We start from the raw sequence: 12,154 nt of genomic DNA on the forward strand, positions 1-12,154 counted from the left end.
TATATTTACTCTGAGTATTTGCATGCCTATGAAACTAGTTTACAATGTTATTTTCAGATATATAAGAACAGGTTACATGCTGGCGAAGATTTAAAAAAAGTTTATTCTCTGTATTAAAATTACTCTTCATTCAGTATTAATAAAAAAGGCACCAGATTGTATTATTATTTAAGTGGAATTTGTTCCAAAAATATATTGTGATTGTTGCCCAACTTAAGCCATCTCATGGAAGATTTTGGCTTTGTTTCTCCTGAATTGTGCCCAATACTTGTACTTCAATGTTTTCCCAAATTTCTTTTCCAATGGTCCTGAGGGCTAATCCTGCTGGCTAGTGAATGCACTGAGGCATCGGATGTAATTAGATAATGTAGGTGGGCTAGAACAAGTCTGACCATGAAAGGACATCTCCCTTCAAGATGAAGCCACACTCAGGTTGGAGGAAAAACACCTTATATACCGAATGGGTAGCCTCCAACCTGATGGCATGAACATTGACTTCTCTAACTTTCGTTAATGCCCCTCCTCCCCTTCTTACCCCATCCCTGATTTATTTATTCCCCCCCCCCTCTTTTTTTACTCTCTCTGCCCATCACTCTGCCTGTTCTCCATCTCCCTCTGGTGCTCCCCTCCCCCTTTCTTTCTCCCTCGGCCTCCCGTCCCATGATCCTTTCCCTTCTCTAGCTTTGTATCCCTTTTGCCAATCACCTTTCCAGCTCTTAGCTTCACCTCTCCCCCTCCTGTCTTCTCCTATCATTTCGGATTTCCCCCTCCCCCTCCTACTTTCAAATCTCTTACTATCTTTCCTTTCAGTTAGTCCTGACGAAGGGTCTCAGCCTGAAATTTCGACAGTGCTTCTTCCTATAGATGCTGCCTGGCCTGCTGCGTTCCACAAGCATTTTGTGTGTGTTGCTTGAATTTCCAGCACCTGCAGATTTCCTTGTGTTCTCTTCAGCTTTGCTGTCTTTCAAAACTTTCCATGTTGTTCAATGTTTCTGTAACTCCTGACATTTAGAAACATTTAAAAGCTATTCAAAATAAAATGAACAAGTAAAACATTTAAAATTAATGAAATTAATCCACTAAAACTTTTGAGAACTCATAATCGAAATCCCAGCTTTATTTACTGCAAATAGCGAATGGTTTTGAATCAACAACACACACAAAATGCTGGTGGAACACAGCAGGCCAGGCAGCATTTATAGGGAGAAGCGCTGTCGACGTTTCGGGCCGAGATCCTTCGTCAAGACTAACCGAAAGGAAAGATAGTAAGAGATTTGAAAATAGTGGGGGGAGGGGGAAATGCGAAATGATAGGAGAAGACTGGAGGGGGTGGGATGAAGCTAAGAGCTGGAAAGGTGATTGGCAAAAGTGATACAGAGCTGGAGAAGGGAAAGGATCATGGGACGGGAGGCCTCAGGAGAAAGAAGGGGGGGGGAGCACCAGAGGGAGATGGAGAACAGGCAAATAACTAAATATGTCAGGGATGGGGTAAGAAGGGGAGGAGGGGCATTAACGGAAGTTAGAGAAGTCAATGGTTTTGAACAATGCTTTTGGACTAGGGAACATAGCCCCAAGATTCCGAGGAGTAGATTTAGGATGGAGATGAGGAGGAACTGCTTTTCCCAGAGAGTGGTGAATCTGTGGGAATTCTCTGCCCAATGAAGCAGTGGAGGCTACCTCATTAAATATATTTAAATCAAGGTTGGATAGATTTTTGCATAGTAGGGGAATTAAGGGTTAAGGGGAAAAGGAAAGGAGGTGGAGATGACTCCATGGCCAGATCAGCCATGATCTTATTGAATGGTGGAGCAGCCTTGATGGGCCAGATGGCCGACTCCTGCTTCTATTTCTTATGTTCTAATCCGCTTTAATGAATTTTCCCTTTTGGTCTCCAATGAAATGAATGGGACCAACCTAGTGCAAAATCCTAGAAGAATTTCCCAATAGAAACATTATGGAATCTCAGTAGGCTCTAGTTCTGCCATGGAGTGAACCTGTGAAATGATTGATTGAACCTGGCCAGTTGGTTTGGGTCCTCGTTCACATGGGTATCCTCAAACCTGCCAACCCTAATGGTGATATATTCCAGTGGTTCTGTGCCAAAATGCAGGCAAAAACCAGGCATTATGTTCACAAAATGAAAATGGGTTAGGCAAGCAAAAACAAACTGCTCTGATAATTGGTGCCCCTGGTTGCAGATAGAGCTCAAAATTGAAATTCTTATACTTCGTGTTATCTAAATTGCCTACTACATTACTTAAATGGAAACTTACTAATTTAGGGTCAGTTTGATGAAAATTAAAAAAAAACTGCAGTTGCTAGAAATCTAAAACAAATCCAAAATGCTGCCAGATATGGTTGTAGGTTTGTTTGCCAAGCCTGGCAGTTAGGTTGTAAACGGTTCGTCACCAGTCCAGGCGACATCATCAGTGCGAAATTGAGCATTGTTTCTGTGGAGTGCTTGCGTATATATTGGTCTGACTCATTGTTCTGATTGGTTGACTGTCGTGCTGGCCGCTAGCTTCCGCTGGGTCCTGGCCAGCTGGATAGCTGAGTAATCTCCACTGGCCTGTACCCCTGGTTATTGGACCTTAATGATCTCTGTGAAGAAGTGGTGAAACCACTGGAATTATCTTCAACAAATTTCCTGTTCCTGATCGCTGTGGACACATCTCTGACAAAAATATATTGCCTGGATTTTGGAGGTAGATAGGTTTGGATGATAATGTGACCTTTTTAACCGCTCCCATCCACAACTGTCTACGGCCACTTACTGCACTTGCACATGGAGGATGGATACATGATGGAGAACCAGAGTGCATGTTAGGACTGTGAACTATTGTCTTATGTAAATACTGTTTTCAGTGCTGGAGTGAAAAGCCAAGCAGGAAGAGAGTGCTGAGCCACTGAAGTATAGAAGCTCTCGATTCCTCTTAAAGCTTACAGGCCTGTAAACACAAATTGAAAACTGCTGTCTAAATTAGCTTAATGGTTTTACCCAGGAAATACATTTAATATATTTTCAAAGCCCTCTTTGATGTTCAGCAGGCCATAGTAACCATTTGGATGATGAAAAATGCCAAACTTGAATGTTTATTATGTTATGTCCACCCCCACCACTCCAAATTATAGCTGCGGGCCAGTAAGCCTCCAGCAAAGCCCCGAGTAATGTGCTCCAGCAATTCATTATCGATTATTTAGTTTTAGTAACAGGCTCTGCCACTTATATGGTTCACTTGATGCAACTGATATATTGCCAGCATCATTTGCTGCAATATGGAGGGACAACATATTGTAGCAGAAATTGGAAGAATTATTTGTATTATGTTGCGTCTTAGTGATTTTCAACAAAATCATGATTATAATGGCGTTTACATATCAACGACAATTAAAGCAGTCTTAGAAATGACAGAGGCTCTTTCCATAGGACTAACTTTCCATAACTAGCAGGAGCCATCCAGTGATAACAAAATTAATCTAACACCTTTATTGGTCAATGTTATTAGCAAGTAATTGGCTTCCCTTTGATTATATTAAAGGAGCTGGAGCATTAAGGAATATTGTCTGCTTGGTTTGGGAGCATTTTTATAAGAAATAGCAAAGCAATCATTAATTGGGGTAACACACACAAAATCCTGGTGGAACGCAGCAGGCCAGGCAGCATCTATAGGAAGAAGTACAGTCAATGTTTCGGGTCGAGACCTTTCGTCAGGACTAACTGAAAGAAGAGATAGTAAGAGATTTGAAAGTGGGAGGGGGAGGGGGAGACCCAAAATGATAGGAGAAGACAGGAGGGGGAGGGATGAAGCTAAGAGCTGGGAAGCTGATTGGCAAAAGGGATACAGAGCTGGAGAAGGGGGAGTATCATAGGACGGAAGGCCTTGGAAGAAAGAAAGGGGAAGGGGAGCACCAGAGGAAGATGGGGTAAAACTGCAGGCACAGTTCAACATAACGTTCAGCACCTTTATGAGAAAAATTGACAAACTGGACAAAAGTGCATTGTATAGAATCTGTGAAATGTAGAAAACAGTAGAGCATATATCAGTGCCTTAGAATTCATATTATATCGTTAACCTTAAGGAACTGGGCTGATTAATAATGCATTCCCATTACATTTTTCAATGTTGTTTTGTAATGTTAGATACCCCCACTGGATAGTACTGTTTCCTTGAAAAAAGAGGCCTTTGATTTCTTAATTTCCCCAAAATTTAACCGAAAACAAGCAGGTACAACTTGGCCTGTAATTATTTCCTCCTGCCCACAATATTTGAATATTTAATTGTGAAGAGTTCTTCATTGTGTATCTTTGTTTTTTAAAATTGTAACACACCCAGCATACCTCACTGTTGTGACAAGGAGCAAATGTCAGAATACAAAATAAATAAGTAGAAAAGAGCTGTTTTCAAGCCTGAACTGAAATTTCAAGAAAGGTATTATGTGAGTTTATTTCATAATTGCCTATTTTCTGTATTTTCATATCCAATTAATAAACTTACTTTTGCCAGCTAAACAATAAGGAATTATTTATTAAGTTAACTAATGAGTTATGACCATCTGTCTCTTCCTATCTTACTAGTATGATTACCCAATAAGCCATTTTGCTTTATGGCCTCATTTTATTTCTAAAATTTTAACCTGTCACTTTATTCATTTATGCTCTTCTCCACTTTTATTTGATGAAAGCATTTAGCTACCCAGTTCAGTAGGACAAAGGTTGCAGCTCAGCTTAAGCAGAACCCATCCCAAAGGAACAGCTCCCTCTTCTCTGGTACCAGTACCAATGCCGCATTAATGGATCATAAGACTATAAAAATTAGCCCCCCTCAACTGTTCTATCCTTCAATAAGATAGTGACTGTTCCAACTTTCCTTGGCCACTTTCTCTCCAATCTCTATAAACTTTGATTCTCTGAATGCTTTGAATGTATTCATGAATTCAGTATCAACAGCATTCTGATCAATTCTGAAGACTCACAACCTTTTGAGAAAAGAAATACTTTAAATCTTAACTAAGCTTCTTTCCCCTCTCACCTTATTCTAAGACCAGGTTCTTGACTCTTTTGAAAAGGAACAATCATTCTCACATTCACCATGTCAGGACCCTCAAGAACCTTCAATAAAATATGCTTCAATAAAATCATCCCCACATTCTTTTAAATTCCAGTGAGTTCAGAACTAACCATTCAACCTGAGGGGATGTGAGGGGAGAGTGGTTGGAGTCTGGAAACACAGTGAAGAAAAGTACTCTCACAACTTTTAAAAAGCATCTAAGCAACCTTAAAGGTTACAGACCAAATGATATAGACCAACTGTGAGACTAGTAATAGAAAGCTGCAATCTTTCCCTACCCTCTCCTGGCCTTCACCCTTAGATGGGCCTTATTGCCTCAATAAGACAGCCATCTGGCATTCTACAATTTTTATGTAAGGGACTGAATGTTGTCTTTGATTGGAAATTAAGTATTACATAAAAAAAATTGGAGTATGTCATTTTCATGCCACAGAGATGCAGCCCATAATTTGTATCATATGAATGAATTGGTGCTGGGCTGGATCAAGCTATCTAATTTTCCCTGCATGGCTCACTCTGGCAATCAACAGCAAAATTAAACTTCCACCACATTCCCTTTCCAAGGGAATGCTTGTGGATACTTAATTGTAAGGCCAAAAATGTGTCATCAAACTGATTAAGTATAATCTTTAGCAAAATTTGCCACAAACCTGTATATTTGTTTCAGGGAGATTAGTCATGTCAATAGTGAGGCAACTGTTCCTATTTACCCAATCTGATTTGATCTAATCTGGCATTTCATTTCAGGCAGGATTTCATCTGATTTGATCTCATTGAGTTGAAAATATTTTGTTGAGGAAACAAAGATTTTCCCCAAAGGCATTTGACACCACAATAAAAGATTGATTAGCAAAATAGAGGACCTTGCAATACAAGGTCAGTAACTGGATGAATAATAGATTCTTTTCAACTGGAGAATGGTTCCCAGCCTCCTGCTAACCTAGTTTAAACCCTCCCCGACATGTCAAGCAAATCTTTCCTCAAGAATAATGACCCCCCCTTTGAGTTCGAGTGTAGCCTATTTCTTTTATACAAGTAGTACCTTTCCTAGAACAGAGCCCAAAGATCTACACATATGAAAACCTGCCCCCTGACCAATTCTTCAGCCACATATCAACCTGCCATATCATCCTATCCTTACCTTCACTGGTGCGTGGCACAGGCAGCAATCCAGAGATTACTATCCTTGAGGTTCTGCTTTTTAAGAGACCATAAAACACAGGAACAGAATTAGGCCATTCAGCCCATCGAGTCTGCTTTGCCATCCCATCATGACTGATTTATTATCTCAACCCCATTCTCCTGCCTTCTTCCCATAACCTTTGACGTCCCGACTAATCAATCTCTGCTTTAAATCTACCCAATGATTTAGCTTCCACAGCCATATGTAGCCATGAATTTCACAGATTCACCACCCTCTGGCAAATGAACTTCCTTCTCATCTGTTCTAAATGGATATCCTATTCTGAGGCTGCGCCCTCTAGTCCTAATCTCACCCACTATATAAAACACTAAAGAAGAAATGGACTTTTAAGATCATAAACCAGAAGGTTGTTGTTATGTCTCCTGTTCGCTGTGAAAATGGGAGACACCTCCCTCTTCCTTGCCAGGGAGAGAGAGAACCTGTGGTTTGTTGAATTTCAGATGAAATGCAAAGTTTTGGGGGTAACTTTGGTCTGTGCTCAGTAGTGGGTGCCGATGCTTTTTGTTTTGCCGGTGGGGGGGAGGGGGGATGGTTGCTCGCTACCGCGTACGTGTGGGAGGGGGGAGCTGGGGGTGTCTTTGGGGTTCTCACGTTTAACTGTCGTTCATTCTTTGGGGCACTTCTCTGTTTTCGTGGATGTTTGCAAAGAAAAAGCATTTCAGGATGTATATTGTATACATTTCTCTGACATTAAATTCAACCTTTGAATCTTTCAATATTCAATAGGCTTCAATGAGATCCCCCCATTCTTCTGAACTCCAGTGGGTACAGCCCCAGAGCCGTCAAACACTTCTCATACATTAAGGCTTTCATTTCTGGAATCATTCTCATAAACTTCTTTCTTCTTAGATAAGGAGCCCAAAACTGTTCACAATACTCCAAGTGTTGTCTGACCAATGCCTTATGAAGCCTCAGAATTATATTCTGAGAAACCTTCTGGCATCCTTTTATATTATTCACTAGTTTACCCTCGTTTTAGTTATCTTCTGTTGGTGTTTAGAAGCTCCCCAATCCTCCAGTGTCCCATAGATTTTGCAATATTGTATACCCTCTTGCTTTTATGCTGTAATTTATTTCCCTTGTCAGCCATTGTTGCCACATCTGTCCTTCAGAGTGCTTCTTCTTTGGGATGAACTGCAGAAACTCCAGCCACTGCTGCTCTGCTGTCATCACTGGAAGCTAGTAGGAAGGTAAAAAAAATCTGTTGGAATTCTTTGAGGAAATTACAGGCATGATAGACAAAGGAAAGCCAGTGGATGTTATATTCTTGGATTTTCAAAAGGCCTCTGACGAGCTGCTGCACATGAGGCTGCTTAACAAGATAAGAACCCATGGTATTACAGGAAAGATACTAGCATTTTGGGAAGTGTATTGTCATGCACTTTGGTAGAAGGAATAGAGTGTCAGGGCGCTGGAGCAGGGATCGAATCGTAGACCCAGTACTGTGCACACAGTGATATTAATTGAGTAACAAATCCCAAGGTGCAAACAAAGTGGGCATCAAAGTTCATGCAGAGATCAAAACATCCAGAGAAATCCAAAAACCAGAATCGGGAAACAGGCAGAGTACAGATACGAATGCTGGAAAGGCTCAGGAAAATTCACTGGCGCAATCTGGTGAAAACACAGGACTGAAATACACTGAGCAATAAACAGAGAGGCAGATGATAGGTGGAGCACAATGAGACACAGGTGGCAGCAACACAGGTAATAATGAGAAACAGATGAGAGATGGAGTACTCAGTGATACAGAGGCTGGAGTAGAGCAGGAGTGGGGACAGGAGCACATGGGGCATGAAAACAAACATGAGCACGTGGCAATACAAAACCACAGACTGATGGCTGGGGGAAAACACACAAGAAGACAAAGTTCAACTGGAGGTACTGACAGTACCACCTCTACAGATGCCTCCTGGCATCATGGCAGGTAGAGCTGGATGCTGGTGATGAAAGTCCCTGATGAGAGAGGGGTCCATGATGTTACGGGCGGGGAACCAGCATCTCTCCTCAGGACCGTAACCCTCCTAGTCCACAAGATACTGAAGGCCACGGCCCCGGTGACGAACATCCAGCAGTTGATACACTGTGAAGACCCCTGACCTATTGATGAGCTGTGGGGGGGGGGGGTGTTTTGGGACAGGACACAGAGTTTGGCTCATGAAAGGCTTGATGCGGTACACGTGGAAGGTGGGATGAATGCGGCAGAGAGTGGAGGGGAGCTTGAGACAGACGGCAGCAGGGCTGATGATTTTAGCAATGGGAAAGGGGCCATTGAAGCGAGGGGCAAGCTTGCAGGAATCCACCTTGAGGGGCAGGTCTCGGGTTGAATGCCGCACACGCTGTCCCTGGCCTTGGAGCAATGGCTGTCAGCTTGACGTTTGATCCTAGCAGAGGCACGGAGAAGGGCAGACCGAGTGCGCCTCCACGTCCGCTGACAATGGCGGATGAATGCCTCGGCAGATGGAACGCCGACCTCCTCCTCCTGGGCAGGAGACAGTGGAGGTTGGTAGCCAAGGCAGCACTCGAAAGGGGACAGACCAGTGGATGAGGATGGATGAGAGTTTATGGTGTACTCGGCCCAGGGTAGCTGCTGACTCCACGGGGAGGAGGGGTTCTGGGAGACCAGACACTGCAATACCGTCTCTAGCTGTTGGTTGGCCCGCTCGGTCTGGCCGTTGGTCTGTGGGTGGAATCCTGAAGACTGACTCACGGAGGCACCCAGAAGATTACAGATTGCCCTCCAGAAGTTGGATGTGAATTGACAGCCCCTGTCTGACACAACATCTACAGGTAAACCACTTAACTTAAAAACATGCAGTACAAGTAATTTGGCTATTTCTTTGGCAGAGGGGAGTTTAGGTAAGGAATGAAGTGTACAGACTTGGAGAAACGATCAACTACTGTGAGAATGGTGGTGTTACCATCTGATGGGGGAAAGACCAGTGACAAAATCCAGGGCAGTGTGGGACCAGGGTCTCTTGGGGATAGACAGGGGTTGTAACAGACCAGCTGGTGACCGTTCAGAGTTTTTGCCTTGAGCACAGGCTGAGCAGGCTGAGCAGGCTGAGATAAAGTTGTGGATGTCATCTCCCATGGAGGGCCACCAGAACCACTGACTGATGAAGGCCTGAGTACGCTTGGTTCCAGGGTAACAGGATAACTGGGAAGAATGACCCCACTGCAATACCTGTGAGTGGACAGAGCTGGGAACATAGACACGGTGAGTGGGGCATTGTCTAGGGGCTACCTCGCTTGCACAATGGTTTCAGTGTCCCATTGCACTGCACCCACAAGACAGTGGGCAGGGAGGATGACATCGGGGACTTCAGGGGTCTCAGAGGAGGGAAATCTTTGGGAGAGGGCATCAGGTTTTCCATTCTTGGAACCGGGGTGGAAGGACAGAGTAGAATTGAATCTTGAGAAAAACAGGGACCAACAAGCTTGACGGGAGTTGAGACACTTGGCCGTATGGATTCTAGTGATCAGTCTAGACTAAGAATGGCACCTTGGCTCACTCCAGCCAATGCCTCCACTCCTCCAGAGCTAGCTTCACAGCAAGCAACTCCCAGTTTCCAACATCATAATTCCACTCCGTGGGAGTGAGACGGTCAGAGAAGGCGGCACAGGGGAGTATCTTCTCATCCTTGGCCGAGCGCTGAGGGAGAACAGCTCCTACACCAACGTCAGACGCATCCACCTCCACAATGAACTGCCGGTCGGTGTCGGCTTGAATCAGGATAGGGGCAGAGGTGAAATGTTCCTTCAGATCAGAGGGTGCTTTTTCAGTAGCAGGGGATCCGGAGAATCTGACAGCCGATGAGGTACGAGCAGTGAGTGGTGCAGCCAGTGTACTGTAATTTCTGATGAAGCGGCGACAGAAGTTAGCAAAGCCCAAGAAGTGTTGCAACTCCCGACGAGTCAAGGGTCGGGGCTATTTGACCACTGCCTTGACCTTCTGTTGGTCCATCTGAATGGAACCGCCTGAAATTACGTACCCCAGGAAGGAGATGGTATTGCGATGAAACTCACATTTCTCAGCCTTCACAAAGAGCTGGTTCTCCAGAAGGTGCTGGAGAACTCTGGACGTGACCTGTGTGTTCAGCAAGGGACTTAGAGAAAAATCAAAATGTTGTCAAGATACAGAAAAACAAATTGGTTCAGCATGTCCCTGAGAACATCATTTACCAGGGTTTGGAAGAGAGTGGGAGTATTGGTGAGACCGAATGGCATGACCAGATACTCATAATGGCCTGGGGTGGTGTTGAAGTCTGTCTTCCACTCGTCCCCTTTGTAGATACGGACAAGATGGTGGGCGTTACGGAGATCAAGCTTGGTGAAAACTGAGGCTCCTTGCAGGAGTTCAAATACCGAGGTCATGAGCAGAAGAGGGCAATGGTTCTAAACAGTGACTTCATTCAGTCCCCGGTAATCAATGCATGGACGCAAGGAGCCGTCCTTCTTTTCAACAAAGAAAAAAACAGACACCAGCAAGGAAGGAAGACGGCCGGATGATGCCTGCAGCCAGAGACTCTTGAATGTAGTTACTCATGGCTTCTGTTTCAAGTACAGACAGGGAATCCAGGCGGCCTCTTGGGGGAGATGTGCCAGGCAGGGGTATCAGGCCATTATGAGTATCTGGTCATGCCATTCGGTCTCACCAATGCCCCCACCATCTTCCAAGCCCTGGTAAATGACGTTATCAGGGACATGCTAAACCAAACAAGAGGAAATCTGTAGATGCTGGAAATTCAAACAACACACACAAAATGCTGGTGGAACACAGCAGACCAGGCAGCATCTATAGGAAGAAGCGATGTCGACGTTTCGGGCCGAGACCCTTGATCTTGACGACATTTTGATTTTTCTCTAAGTCCCTTGCTGAACACACAGGTCACGTCCAGAGTTCTCCAGCACCTTCTGGAGAACCAGCTCTTTGTGAAGGCTGAGAAATGTGAGTTTCATCGCAATACCATCTCCTTCCTGGGGTATGTAATTTCAGGCAGTTCCACTCAGATGGACCAACAGGAGGTCAAGGTGGTTGTCGAATGGCCCCAACCCTCGACTCGTCAGGAGTTGCGATGCTCCTCGGGCTTTGCTAACTTCTATCACCACTTCATCAGTAATCATATGGATAATGAGGCGGTAGGGAAGTGGCCCAGGACTTGCTGAACACAGCCTTGAGGTCCATGTATTCAGGGGGGATGGCACTAAGGTCCAGAAACTCCTCAGGGGGATCTGGGCTTGGAGACAGGGGGATCTGGGCATGGTGGAGGCAGTGGGAGTGACGGAATGGGCCCCATCTACAATCTTGCGACTGAGCCAGTCAATGCGGGGGTTGTGTCTGACTAACCAGGGATGGCCCAGGACAATGGGAGCTTGAGGAGAGTCAATAACATAAAGGGTTAACTGTTCATGATGGTTGCCGGATAAGCTGAGACTCACCAGGGCAGTGACATGAGTGATGTTAGCCAGTCTCTGACCATTCAAGGCATTGACCATTAATAGTGACTGGAGAGCAGACGTGGGTAATCCCCACTGTGCAGCCAAGCCAGAATCAATAAAACACCCCTCCGCACCAGAATCGAACAAGACGGAGACTGCTCACCATTGGACGCCCCACTCCAGATAAGCAGGAGTGAGAGTGAGTGGTGTCGAGGAGGGCCGGACAAGGGTCAGGCTCACCAGTATTCCTCATTCTACTGGTGAGCGCTTGGCTTTTACTGGGCAGGTGGAGATGAAATGGTCTGGTTGGCCACGGTACAGACAGGAGCGGGTGCTAATTCTCCTTTATCTTTCAGTCGGTGTCAGGCGGGTACGGTCAACATGCACAGCCACGGGCTCGGGAATGGGAATTGTAGACGGGGACAAACAGCATGGCAAG

Source organism: Hemitrygon akajei, chromosome 18 (genome assembly GCF_048418815.1).
Source record: "Hemitrygon akajei chromosome 18, sHemAka1.3, whole genome shotgun sequence".
Taxonomy (NCBI): domain Eukaryota; kingdom Metazoa; phylum Chordata; class Chondrichthyes; order Myliobatiformes; family Dasyatidae; genus Hemitrygon; species Hemitrygon akajei.